Source organism: Bos grunniens, chromosome 21 (assembly GCF_055505025.1).
Source record: "Bos grunniens cultivar Pamir isolate PY7600 chromosome 21, Bosgru_T2T1.0, whole genome shotgun sequence".
Taxonomy (NCBI): domain Eukaryota; kingdom Metazoa; phylum Chordata; class Mammalia; order Artiodactyla; family Bovidae; genus Bos; species Bos grunniens.
Window position 1 is genome coordinate 45,063,227 of NC_141185.1, and position 14,286 is coordinate 45,077,512.

The window sequence follows — 14,286 nt, forward strand, 5'->3', positions numbered from 1 at the left end:
TCAATCCCTGGTTGGGAAACTAAGACTCCATATTCCATGGAGCAACTAGAGAAGCCCTCAAGAGATCTCTCATATTGCAACTAAGACCCAGTGCAGCCAAATACATAAATATTTTAAAAAGTTGTTCTGTATCTGGTTTAAAAAAGCATATCTACCAAACAGTGCACATTTACAGGAACACATACATATAAACCAATACACACTAAATATATTAGAATGATCTCCTGTGGGGAAGAAGGTAATGAAAGTGGAGAATGGGGATAAAAAGGGGGTAAAAGGAAAAAAAATACTATTTTATAATAATTTTCCCATTTCTTTTTCCTTTATGTGTACTTCACATTTAAATTGTGCTTTTCCCCCTTCTAAATCAGGAAAAAAGCTTCCCACCCACACTATTCTAGGGAGAGAGATGAATATTCACCATCTAACTTTTGAAATTGACATTTATTTTGTGATTCAAGAAGAAAAGGTGGTGGGAATAAATAACTGGGGAATTTAATCCATAAAACTGGGAAAACAGGTTTTATTAATAAAATATGAACTGGGTACATTCATCAGTTAGGGGGATTTATTTAGTTGATGATCTTAATTTGGATGGGGAGAGATTTTCATTAGTAACTTTGCTCACTTTTATGGGAATTAAGTTTTTTTTTCCGTGTACTGCGGGTATGCTTTCACCACTGGATGCAAAATCTGTTGCTCAGACATGATATTTGTGTTTGGTGGTGATTTTTGCATGCCAGTAGCAATGGAACCCGAATTTCCCTGGTGGCTCAGACCATAAAGAATCCACTTACAATGCAGGAGACCCGGGTTCGATCCCCAGATTGGGAAGATCCCCTGGAGAAGGGAATGGCAATCCACTCCAGAATTCTTGCCTGGAGAATCCCATGGACAGAGGAGCCTGGCAAGCTACAGTCCATGGGGTCGCTAAGAGTTGGACATGACTGAGAGACTAACACTTTCACTTTCACAGCAATGGAACCCATGGAGCAATCCTACAGAACAATGAGCTCTAATACTGTTTTCTGTTTCTCTTGGTATTGGCCCTGCGATTTCAGCAGCCTCTGTTTCTTTTCTGAGCTGGTTCTAAGACAAGATTGTGAGCAGCACCTGGGTTCAGCTGAGCCTCCTGAAGAGGTGAGGCCTCTAGCTCAGATGGGTTTGGGGAAAGATCTTGAGCTGGCCTATGATGCAGGGCTCCCTGTGGTCTCTCTAGGCCAGGCCCTCAGAATTGGGCATTCCATTCTTGCTCTCTGGTGAGAGGTCAATAGTCCAGAGTGAGGCAGGGAATTCACCATGAGACAGGCTGGGACCTGGGACCCTTCACTGCAATGCTTGTAAACACAAAGAAACTATATTGGACTAAAAATAACTGTGTACATGAGCAATTGGGGCAGACTCTGGACCTAAAGATACAAAGAGACCAAAAGACCCAACCGCCACTTTTGAAGCATGTATAAAGTCACTTCAGTTGTGTCCAACTCTTTGGGACACCATGGAGTGTAGCCCGCCAGACTCCTCTGTCCATAGGATTCTCCAGGCAAGAATACTGGAGTGGATTGCCATGCCCTCCTCCAGGGGATCTTCGAAACCCAGCGATTGAAGAGCCTGGAGCAAAAGCAGGGTGGGCAAAGCACCTAAGCCACCCCTTTGGCCCAACCCATGGACCCACCCTTACCCTCACCCCATGTAAGGAACATGTTCACCGGCCCCTCAGGGAGCGAGCAAAGGAACCTACTGTTTGTTCTCGCGCTCCTCTGGTGCAACAGGGACCCCAGTAAAGTCTCCTCTCCTGAATCTTTTGTCTGACCTCCATCAATCTCTATTGATTGGGGAAGGCCAAGAACCCTGGTGGGTAATGACCACAGGGCTTGGTGAGACCTTCTGTGGCATCTCTGGGCAGTGCTGCAAGGCCACACCATCAGACCTGCTGCTAGAAGGCCTGGGGGGCCTTTCAGCAGGAGGATGCCCTTCCAGAGGGGATGCACTTACTTCTCAGACAGGCAGTGGTGGCTGCCCTAATGCCCCACTTCCTCCAACTAGCAGCTGACTATCTCTAGGTAAGCACCCCCTCGACTTACAGAGTCAGTACATTTCAGGAGCTGCAAAGACGCATATGGCAAGTGAGTGTGCAAGGTCTGAAGTGCTAGTTCAGTTACGTACTGAGGTGTGACTCCCCAAAACTTGGTGGCTTCAAATGACAACCATTTTCATTTGCTTGAGGATCTGAGGGTCAGGAATTCAGACAGAGCACAAGTCCTTCTGCTCAGGGACCATCCTGGCATGGGTGACTGGGCTGAATAGGAAGAGCCAAAAAGGCCTCACTCACCCGTCCAGGTGGTTTGTCTCCCTCTCCATGTGTTGGTTTCTTCATCTGATCTCTCTCCAGAGGATGGCGTAGACTTCCGTATGGCACTGCAGCTGGGTAAGAAAAAGCGGGAGACAAAAGCATTTACTTATCAAGCCTCTGTTTGCATCATGCTTGCTAGTGTCCCATTGGCTAAAGCAAGTCACAGAACCAAGCTCAGAATCAATGTGGGAAGAGACCACACCAGGATATGAATACAGTAAGTCCCCTACATAGGAACCTTCAAGTTGCAGGCTTTCAAGGATGCAAAGGCACCCAGAGAAAGGACAAAGAGAGACAAGAGGAAGAAGTAGCTGAAAAACCGAAGAGATTCATGACACAGGAAATGGCGGCGGGGGGGGGGGTGTTCTTTACTTGAGGAGGCACTGTTAGCTTTTGAGACACAAGACCCAAATGTGGAACAGTACATGAAGGTTGCAGCAGCTGTTCAGAATGCAATCCAGCACTATCATGTCATCTATGATGAGAAAAAAAAAAAAAAAAGAGCTACCACCCAGACATCACTGAATCATTTTTTCAAGAGGGTAGAGAGAATTGTCTCCATAAGGAACCAGAACCTGTGCCATCAACATCAGGCATGAGTGACACCTCAACTTGTCCTCTGTCTTCTATTGCTGATGATCCTTCAGCTCTACCAACTCCTACCTCCTCCATCAGTAACTCTTCTTGCCTGTTCACTCGATGCCATCCCCTATGTGCCGGCTGTTATAATATGCTACTTTACTTTTCAAGGTTGTACTATAAGATTAAAAATGTTTTCTTTATTTTCTGTGTTTGATTTTTATGTATTATTTATGTGAAAAATGCAAGATCAAACCAGTCAACCCTAAAGAAAATAATCCCTGAATATTCATTGGAAGGACTGATGCTGAAGCTGAAACTCCAATACTTTGCCCGTCTGGTATGAAGAGCCAACTCACTGGAAAAGACCTTGATGCTAGGAAAGATTGAAGGCAAAAGGAGAAGGGAGCAAGAGAGGATGAGATGGTTGGATGGCATCACCAACTCAATGGACCTGAGTTTGAGCAAACTCCTAGAGATACTAGAGGACAGAGGAGCCTGGCATGCTGTAGTCCATGGGGTTGCAAACAGTCAGACATGACTTAGTGACTGAACAATATGTGAAAAATATTATAAACCTATTACAGTACGGTACTATATAGCCAATTGTGTTAGTTGGGCACCCAGATTAACTTTGTTGGACTTAGGAACAAATTGGACTTGTGAACATGCTCTAGGACTGGAAACTCTTTGATATTTAGGGGACTTACTATACTAAGAGGCATAGATCTTTGGCAGTCACCAAAGCACCAGTCTACCACAAGTTCTAATTACAGCTCTTACAGCCAGGCAGGACAGCCTACGGGTACAAGGAGAGAGTTTGTCATTTTAGAAAAGTCTAGAGTTCTATCAGCTGCTAAAGAGCTCACCCAGGTTGTGGCATGTGGCTCCAGGGTAACCAGCAGTAAGTCCTCTCTAGCCAATAAGAAGCCTCTAGAACTGGGAGTCAATGAAGTTGTCCTGAACAAGCCCCCAAAGGAACTCAATCGCCAGTTCCAGGAGTCTGGGATGGGATCTAGGCAGGAGAGTAGGAAATGGGAGGATGAATATACGAGCTTACTGGCCCCTTCAGGAGAGCGCCACGTGGCCTCCCAGAAGTCCCTGGCAAGACTGAGCTCTGGTTGCCACAATGTCATCTGTTCATTTAATAGTTCCCATCTTGTTTTGCTTCTCCACTTATCTATCAGGGCTTCCACCCAAATAAGCCACTGATGCTCCAGTGGGGCCTCAGGATCTGCTTCTTGGGAATTCCACGTTAAGACATTGAAGGTTGTGGACCACTGTGTGATCTCATTTCCAGCTGGAAAAGCCCGCGATGTGATCAGTGAGGTAGAGGTGTGGACTTGGTATCAGCCAGGCATGGGCGTGAGCCCCCGCACCCCTGCTCACCAATTCTGTATAGAGAGCTTTCCTTCTCTAAGATGGCCACCAACAAGGCTTCTCATCACTGTGTCCCCACACCATTCCTCTCATCAACAGATGAAGTCTGTTTCTCCTCTCCTTGATTCTAGGCTGGCCCTATAACTTGCTTTGACCTGGAGGGGGGAAAAAGTGATATTCCAGGACCTCTGAGCCCAGACCTTAAAAAGCCTGTAGCTTCTACTCTTTTGCCCTTTTGGAAGACAGCTGTCATGTAAAAGCCCTGCCATCCCGCTGGAAAAACTGGCGTGGAGAAAGAGGGTCCCAGCCAGTTCCCAGTTATTTCCAGGGGGGTGGGTACTGGGAGCTTCTGAGATGTCCAGTTGAAAATGTCAAAAGGACAGTAAGATATAATTAACACTTCTGTACTTCTCTGAAGAAGAACCAGGGCCTTGCCTGGCACTTTGGCTTAAAAGCTGCGTTGTGCCATTGGAAGAGCTCACAATTGTAAACGGGCAAGGCTGTATGCGTGTACGGGTACGCGCGTGTGTGGTGTGTGGGCTGAGTGTTTGAAACAGGCTGTGCAGTTTCCCGTGCCCTCGCGGCCTCCCTCCTACAGACCAGGCCTCAGCCACACCAGCCCCCGCGATGCCCAGACTGCGAAACCATCAAGCCTCCAGCACCGCCAGGACCTCCCTCTGCCAGCAGCTAATGTAACACTTGGGACCAGCGCGGGAAGCCTTTGGAACCATCCCGGTGCTAGCTTCTCCTCTAATGCGACCGCAGCTCTCCTGGAGGATGCCCTTCCCCGAGCCCCATGGAGGGGTCGCTGCTCAACCTTGCATAAACGTCCCCCCACCTCAAGGTCTGGAGCTTGGGTCACTATGCTCTGTGGCTTAGCGTCCTCTGCTTCATCACACCACCGGGCCCAGTACAGACAACCAGAAGTGGTGAAATCTAAGCCAGTCACAGAGTTCCGGGTTTCTTGCTAGTTATTGGTGTAGGAGTGAGCATGTGACTCAATTCTGGCCAATGAGATACGAGGGCAGGTCTGCTCAGGAGGTTCTGGGAAAGGATGCTTTGCTCCTTCTGGAAAGGAGACTCTGAAAGCTTTGGCTTATCTCTACTAATGACGGCTGGTGGGCCTGGCTGATTTGTGGAGCTTCTTGCTGCCAGCATCTTGGAATTATGAGGGTCAACAATGACTAGAGGAAGCTGAGGCAGAGAGATAGGAGGAACCTTGATAATATGGTTGTATTATTGAGTCCTATTAACCCGGAAGTGAAAGACCTTACCTGCCTCCTGAGAAACCGATACTCAGGTCAAGAAGCAACATTTAAAACCAGACATGGAACAATGCTAAGTTGCTTCAGTCATGTCCGACTCTTTGCAACCCTATGGACTCGGAGCCCACCAGGCTCCTCTGTCCATGGGATTCTCCAGGCAAGAATACTGGAGTGGGGTGCCATGCCCTTCTCCCAACCCAGGGATGGAACCTGTCTCTTATGTCTCCTGCATTGGCAGGCGAGTTCTTTACCACTGGCGTCACCAATCAGTTCAGTTCAGTTCTGTCACAAGTCGTGTCTGACTCTTTGCAACGCCATGGACTGCAGCATGCCAGGCTTCCCTGTCCATCACCAACTCCCAAAACTTGCTCAAATTCATGTCCATTGAGTCGGTGATGTCATCCAACCATCTTACACTCTGTTGTCACCTTCTCCCACCTTCAATGTTTCCCAGCATCAGGGTCTTTTCCAGTGAGTCAGTTCTTCTCATCAGGTGACCAAAGTATTGGAGTTTCAGCTCCAGCATCTGTCCTTCCAATGAACATTAAGGACTGATTTCCTTTAGGATGGACTGGCTGGATCTCCTTGCAGTCCAAGGGACTCTCAAGAGTCTTCGCCAATACCACAGTTCAAAAGCATGAATTCTTCTGCACTCAGCTTTCTTTATAGTTCAACTCTCACATCCATACATGACTACTGGAAAAACCATAGCTTTGACTAGATGGACTTTTGTTGGCAAAGTAATGTCTCTGCTTTTTAATATGCTGTCTAGGTTGATCATAGCTTTTCTTCCAAGTAGTAATTTCATGGCTGCAGTCACCATCTGCAGTGATTTTAGAGCCCCCAAAAATAGTCTCTCACTGTTTCCATTATTTTCCCATCTATTTGCCACAACGGACTGGTTCAAAATTGGGAAAGAAGTACATCAAGGGTGTATATTGTCACCGTGCTTATTTAACTTTTGCCAGGAGAAATATTCGGAGAAGGCAATGGCACCCCACTCCAGTACTTTTCCCTGGAAAATCCCCTGGGCAGAGGAGGCTGGTAGGCTGCAGTCCATGGGGTCACTGAGTTGGACACGACTGAGCAACTCCACTTTCACTTTTCACTTTCATGCATTGGAGAAGGAAATGGCAACCCACTCCAGTGTTCTTGCCTGGAGAATCCCAGGGATGGGGGAGCCTGGTGGGCTGCCGTCTATGGGGTTGCAAAGAGTCGGACACGACTGAAGTGACTTAGCAGTTAGCAGGAGAAATATTAACAACCTCAGATATGCAGATGATACCACTCTAAGGGCAGAAAGCAAAGAGGAAATAAAGAGCCTTTGATGAGGGTGAAAGAGGAGAGTGAAAAGGCTGGCTTATAACTCAACATTCAAAAAACTAAGACCATGGCATCCAGTCCCATCATGTCATGGCAAATAGATGGGGAAATAGTGGAAATGGTGACAGATTTTCTTTTGTTAGGCTCTTGAATCACCGCAGATGGTGACTGCAACCATAAAATTAAAAAAACACTTTCTCCTTGGAAGGAAAGCTATGACAAACCTAGGCAGCATATTAAATAGCAAAGCCATCACTTTGTCAACAAAAGTATGTATAGCAAAGCTATGGTTTTTCCAGTAGTCATGTATGGATGTGAGAGTTGTACCATAAAGGAAGGCTGAGCACCGAAGAATTGATGCTTTTGAACTGTAGTACTGGAGAAGACTCTTGAGAGTCCCTTGGACAGCAAGGAGATCCAATCAGTCAATCCTGAAGGAAATCAACCCTGAATATTCATTGGAAGGACTGATGCTGAAGCTGAAACTCCAATACCTTGGCCACCTGATGCAAGGAACCAACTCACTGCTAAAGACCCTGATACTGGGAAAGATTGAAGGCAGGAAGAGAAGGGGCGACAGAGGATGAGATGGTTGGATGGCATCACCAGCTCAATGGACATGAGTTTGAGCAAGGTCTGGGAGATGGTGAAGGACAAGGAAGCCTGGCGTGCTGCAGTCCATGGGGTTGCAAAGAGTAAGACACGACTTAGCAACTGAGCAATGAAAAACAACATTAACCTGAAAGCTCTTTTACTTCTGGATGTATAATATGAGGGTGTGTTGTTTGTTACTTTTAGTCACCCTAGTGAGGCAGCCCTAGGCTTCTTTCCCACCTCCGGGGGTGGCCTCCCTGGAGGCCTCCCCTGTGAACTCAGCCACCTGTGTCAATCTAGAGGGTCAGAGTCCCCCCTGGGTGTGCTACTGCCAAAATCTGCCTGCCAGGTTGAATACTCACTGCAGAACAGGTGTGGGTTCCGGTTTTGGTGTCACCCCTTCCTCACTGTACTGCCCTGACTTGTCTATCATCATCCTCTCTGAGCTTCAGTTTGTCTGTCTGCAGAATGGGGGCAACACCTCTCCCACAGGGTTGGCGGGAGAATCAAATGCGAGAGGCTTTTTACACGGTCCAGGGTAGGAGGCTGTGCTCCGTTCCTTCCACGGTTCCTTCACCATGATAGCCGCGGGCTCTCTCTCATCATTATAGTCCCTATCTTCCTGGAAGTCCCAGAGCCTGACTGTTTCATTGCCCCATGGACACACTGGTGGGCACCAGTGTTTAGAACATGCACCTCTCAGCGCTATGAGATTCCTGCCTAAGCTTGGCTCTCTTGTCCTCTCTGTTCAATTCTGACCTGGCAGACCAGTGAGAGTTATCTGTTTGATCCTGTCGACAACCAAAATAGAAACTCCAATCCAGCTACCCTGGATACAGCTTGTCACTGTCTTTAGAGGACACACATAGTGATGGGCTTGCTTCAAATTCTCTCTAGTAAAGGAAGGAGTCTCGGAAGCTAGATGTTGAGTCACTTCATCCAGGTGTGTGGTGGCAGAAGGATGCATGATGATAAACTGGGGGATGGGTGGAATGCCCCCCTTTGCCATGCAGAAAGCTGTTTGCTAGTCGTACCTGTACTGCACTCCAGTATATTTTGCTCAGATTAATGGGAGCCATCATTTAAGAAAAATATACTCAGGGACTTTCCTGGTGGTCCAGTGCTTGGGAGTCCACCTTCCAGTGCAGGGAACGTGGGTTCAATCCCTGGTCAGGGAACTAAGATCCCACAAGGGGCAGGGCAACTAGGCCCACTCACTGCAACTACTGAGCCCACACGTTCTAGAAGCACCACAACGAAGACCCTTCGTGCTGCAACTAGGACCTGATGCAGCCAAGGAAATATTTTTTTAGAAGTGCTAGGACGGCACATCCAACACTGCCAGTGCTCGAAGCCACTCTGCGAAGCCAAGATTGTTGTGTCCCTTTTATGCATGAGGAAATGGAAGCTGCAGAGAGGGTTAATAGTTTGTCCAAAGGCACTCAGCTGCAGAGTGCCCGCCCCAAGCTCTGCTCACAACACCATACTGTCTCCACCTCAGTCATGGACAGTTCCCATCCCTGCCTCCTGTCCCTGGCCTCCCTGGGTTCTGACAGGCACAGCTGGTTAAAGTGAAATTCACTCAGTCATGTCCAACTCTTTGCGACCCCATGGACTGTAGCCTACCAGGCTCCTCTGTCTATGGAATTCTCCAGGCAAGAATACTGGAGTGTTCTTTCCACTGCTGTTTCTTTTCCAGGGGATCTTCCCAACCAAAAGATCGAACCGGCATCTTCTGCATTGCAGGCAGATTGTTTACTGTCTGAACCACCAGGAAAGCCCAAGAACACTGGAGTGGGTAGCCTATCCCTTCTCCAGGAGATCTTCCTGACCCAGGAATCGAATCGGGGCTCCTGCGTTACAGGCAGATTCTTTACCAGCTGAGCTACCAGGGCCCTGACCCCTTTGAGACTCATCGTTGTTAAACAGACTCAGGGAACAATGTGCCAAGTGTTCCCAGGGGCCCCTGTGTCTGTGCTGACTGAGTCCCCACTTTGATGCCTACTTCTTAGTCTGACATTTGCCCTGCTAAAAAAAAATCAGAAAGCATCTGGGACATACAAGCAGAGTCTTCCCCAGGCCACCTGTTGATCTCCATCAGCCAGTCACCATCCCTCAAGCCTTCTAACTGGCCTGTGCTTCCAATCATCCTGCCACAAGGATGGTGTCCAGCACTGGGGCATGGGCTACTCCACTGCTGGGACCCTGGAGCTCAGGCAGTCCTTCTGTCTTGTTTAAAGTCCCAGAATTCTGTTACCAGAAGTTCCCTTGAGAGTATCCTGCCTTTACTGATGTTTCTCTGTCGATATCCAGCCTCCAAATATAAAGGCAGGAAGCATTGCTCTGCAAGAAATGATACTCACCTAGATTACTGATGGAAGAATGGTCTTTACCCATCTTGCCCACTCCTACACTGCAGAGAGGAGACCGAGGCCCAGAAAGGGAAGAAGCACAGGGTCTCCTTGACCCAGAGTAAAATCTAGAACCCAAATCAGGTGGCAGCTATCGATTATCAGGACATCTATTTGTGATTAGCAACTGGAATGGTTTACAGAAGCTAATGCTATAAAAATGTGGGGCTAGAGCACTGTGGCCAGACTGGGACTCACCTAGATAGGTTTTTCACCACCTAAAAAAAGTACCCTTTCTTCAGGCAGACCTAGCTCCTCGCAAGGCAAAGGCCCAGCAAGCAGACCAAAGACCAGATTTCAGGTCCTGCTTGCCCTTCCAGCTGAGCATATTTGTGCAGTGAAGCACCTGAACAACTGTACATGGCAGTCCTGCACATGGAGCACTGAAGTTATTTGCTCAAGAGTCTGTTTCTTTTACCAGAATGAGGGCTTAAGAGGGGAGTTCTGTTTCATTAATCTTTGTATTTCCCCCCTCTTGGCAAAAAGCCTGGCACAAAGGGGCTCATGGAAGCTTGCTGAATTAATGAATACATGAAAAAAAAATGAGTGGATAAATAAATGATTCACTCTCCCAACTTCACTACTTCCCTTTTATATATTCACTTAAGCAACCCTCATCTGTATCTTAGTTAACTTTCTATAAGTTTTAATAACATTCTCCATATCAGGGTACCCATGCAACAGGGAAGCACCAACTTCTGCTTCTGTCCTCCTGACAGGAGTGCTGAGGAGATGGTTGGAAGTAACAACAGTTTTCTTATCTCCTTGGAGAAGGATCCAAGCTATTACTGAGATTTTATAGATGAGATCCCCACTGTTCTCCATCAACTCATGTGTTGGAGCTTCTGTCTCCCTGGTTCTGCATTGCTGACTGGCTGAGGTTATTCTGGGCATTTCTTCAAGTGTCACCAGTAACTTAGAACTCACCAGTGACAAGCTGGCAGATTCACTTACAGAATGCAGCTCTTGAAAACGACTAATGATGCTGCGAAGAGACAGGAGGCAGGAGCCAGCAGTATTTGGTCTTCAGTTTAAGGCATAAATATCTGAAAACAAGAAATTCCTTGGAGCCAGCCTCCCAGATGGAACATTTAGTACTTGGGTTACATAAAGAGCCACAGAAGTCGAGAGGTCAGGGCAGAGATGTAGTGAGGTGTGGGTGGTGTGTGTGTCGGGGGGTGGGTGCTGGGTCCCCAGAGGAGTGAACATCGCAGGGGGTGGGGTGGAAGGGGTCGAGGGCATGACCCAGTTGACTGTGAGTGGTGAGTGCTATACTTCCTTCCATGCACTGTCCTGTAACCCTTCTGAGGTCAGAGCACAGTGCCAGGCACTGCAGGGAGAAGGGGGGAGGGTGGAGGGAACTTTGAATGTGGCAGGATTTCAAAAATGAGCAAATCAGTGGTACTTCATGATACTGCAGGGCTTCCCTGGTGACTCAGAAGGTAAAGAATCCACCTACAATGCAGGTTCGACACCTGGGTTGGGAAGATTCCCTGGAGAAGGGAATGGCAATCCACCCTAGTATTCTTGCCTGGAGAAACCCGTGGACAGAGGACCCTGGCCGACCACAGTCCAAAGGGTCGCAGAGTCAGATACAACTAAAGTGACTGAGCACCATGATACTGCAGATTCATTTGAAAGAGAAAGCCTCATAAAGCAGTATGAGAGGAATCTCCCCTTTCTCCTCTCCCAAGAGCCAGCAGGGCTGTCTTTGAGATCTGCCCTAGGGCAATGGGGAGAGGCTTTTAATTTTTCAAGACTAGGCTCTGGGCATGTACAGATGTGAGAGTTGGAGCATAAAGGAGGCTGAGCACCAAAGAATTGATGCTTTCAAACTGTGATGCTAGAGAAGATTCTTGAGAGTCCCTTGGACAGCAGGGAGATCAAACCAGTCAATCCTAAAGGAAATCAATCCTTAATATTCATTGGAAAGACTGATGGCTGAGGCTGAAGCTCTAATACTTTGGCCACCTTATGCGAAGAGCTGACTCATTGGAAAAGACCCTGATGCTGGGAAAGATTGAGGGTAGGAGGGGAAGGGGTCAACAGAGGATAAGATGGTTGGATGGTATCACCGACTCAATGCATATGAGTTTCAGCAGACTCTGGGAGATAGTGAAGGACAGGGAAGCCTGGTGTGCTGTTGTCCATGGGGTTTCAAAGAGTCGGACACGACTGAGCGACTGAACAACAACAACATATTTTGTTAGACTTATACCTAAGTGTATGGGCCTCCCTGATGGCTCAGTGGGTAAAGAATCTGTCAGCAACGCAGGAGATGCAGGTTTGACCCCTAGGCCGGGAAGATTCCCCTGGAGCAGGAAATGGCAACCCAATCCAGGATTCTTGCCTGGAAAATCCCATGACAGAGGAGCTTAGCAGGCTTCAGTCCAAAGTGTCGCAAAAAGTCGGACACAACTGAGCACAGAGGGGTGTGTGTCTGTGTCTGTATATATATGTATGTATGTATATATATATATATATATACACACACCTAAGTGTGACCTGTCTACCCAACTGGGCTAAGGGATGCTCAGATGGCCTGGGTGTGTCTGTGATGGTGTTTCTGGAAGAAATTAGCATTTGAATCAGTAGACTGAGCAAAGAGCATAGACTGCCCTCAGAAATGCTGGTGGGTATCATCCATCTGTGGAGGTCATGAATAGAACAGAAAGGTAGAGGAAAGATGAATTTTCCCTCTGTCTGAGCTTGGACATCTATCTTCTCTGCTCTTGCATATTGGTTCTTAGGCCTTCAGAATCAGACAGGGTCTTACACTGTTGGCTCCATTGGTTCTCAGGGTTTGAATTCAGACTAAATTCTACCACCAGCTTTCTTGGTTCTCCAGACTAATACACTAAGTCTTTCTCTCTCTGTCTTTTTTTTTCACACTAGTAAATGACACTATTTTTAATCTTGTTTTTCATGTATTTACTGCAGTTTTATAGAAATGTAATTGATTTTTGTATATTGATCTTGTAACCTGTAACCTTGATGTACTCATTTATTAGTTCTAAGATTTTTTTCTCTTTGTAGATTCCTTGGGATAGTCCATGAGACCATCAAGTAATCTGCAAATAGGTATAGTTTTATTTTTACCTTTCTGACCTATATCCATTCTATTTTCTTTTCTTGCCTTTGAGCTATGTAGGCCTTCCAGTAGTATGTTGAATTGTTCAAATAAGACTTACTGCCAGTTCTGCCACTTCCCTGGTGGTCCAGTGGTTACAACTTCATCTTCCAATGCAGGGGGTGTGGGTTTGATCCCTGGTTGGGGAGCTAAGATCCCACATGCCTCTTGGCCAATATATAAAAATAATAAAGGGTTTCTTCTAGTGATGCAAGGTAGGTTCAATATTTGAAAGTCAATCAACCATATTAACAACCTATCATATCAATAATCTATCATATTAACATGCTAAGGAGAAAAATCATTAAAAATTCACATTTTAATATCAACCAATACACAAAAAGCACTCATTTTAATGTATATTTGCCTTTATGACTCACCCACCTATTGGAGAATGGTCAATAAAGAAACCCAGAGACTTTGATTTTGAGATGTCAGAATCCTTTGACCCACTTAGGTGACCATGGGTAAGGGTATATGCTCTGCTAAAGACAAGATGGGCAGTGGCAAGATCCTTACATTCTGGACATAAGAACCCAGTGCCATTTTGGACTTGAGTCCCAGTGTCCATAAAGCTTGGAGGAAAGTGTTGGTTCCAAGAAGGAGCAGAAAGCTCCCCTCTGCTCCTCAGTGCTCAGAATTGCTGTAATTCAGTCTCCTGCAAGAGAAAGTCCATGCTTTTATTTAGGAAGCCATGTACCAAAATCCACACCAGGAAACATCAATAGAATTGGAAGGGTTTGGACAGTTTGAAGCAAAAGTCTCTTATATCCCACATGGACCTGCGACCGATGAACTAGCTGGTTGAAGACTGAAAGGTCCCAAGTCGTAGGCAAACATCAACCCACCATGGCTAAGAAAAAACCTCTAGCAGATTCAACCTTCTTCCCTGACAGATGGCAGATAGCAACCAGTGACCCAGAAAAAAATATGAATGGCCCCAAAGCTCAGACTTTGTTATGATATGACTCTGGATTCTGCCCTCAGGTTCATGCACAAAATGGCCTTTTGTGTACCTCTGTCATATCTGCCATCCAGGGCAGACAGAGCATCTCCCTGTGAGCCTCAGAAATCCCGTCCCAGGGACCAAGAGTGTTTTTTTTTCACAATACGTCACACCCACTGGATGTGAGGGAGGGACATAGCAGGGTAGCAATCAGCACCTGCCGCAGAAACTCTGTGGAAACCCTGAAGTTGCTGTGTTTGGATGTGACCTGCCACACACTGGCATGTCATTCCAGGCAGTCAGTT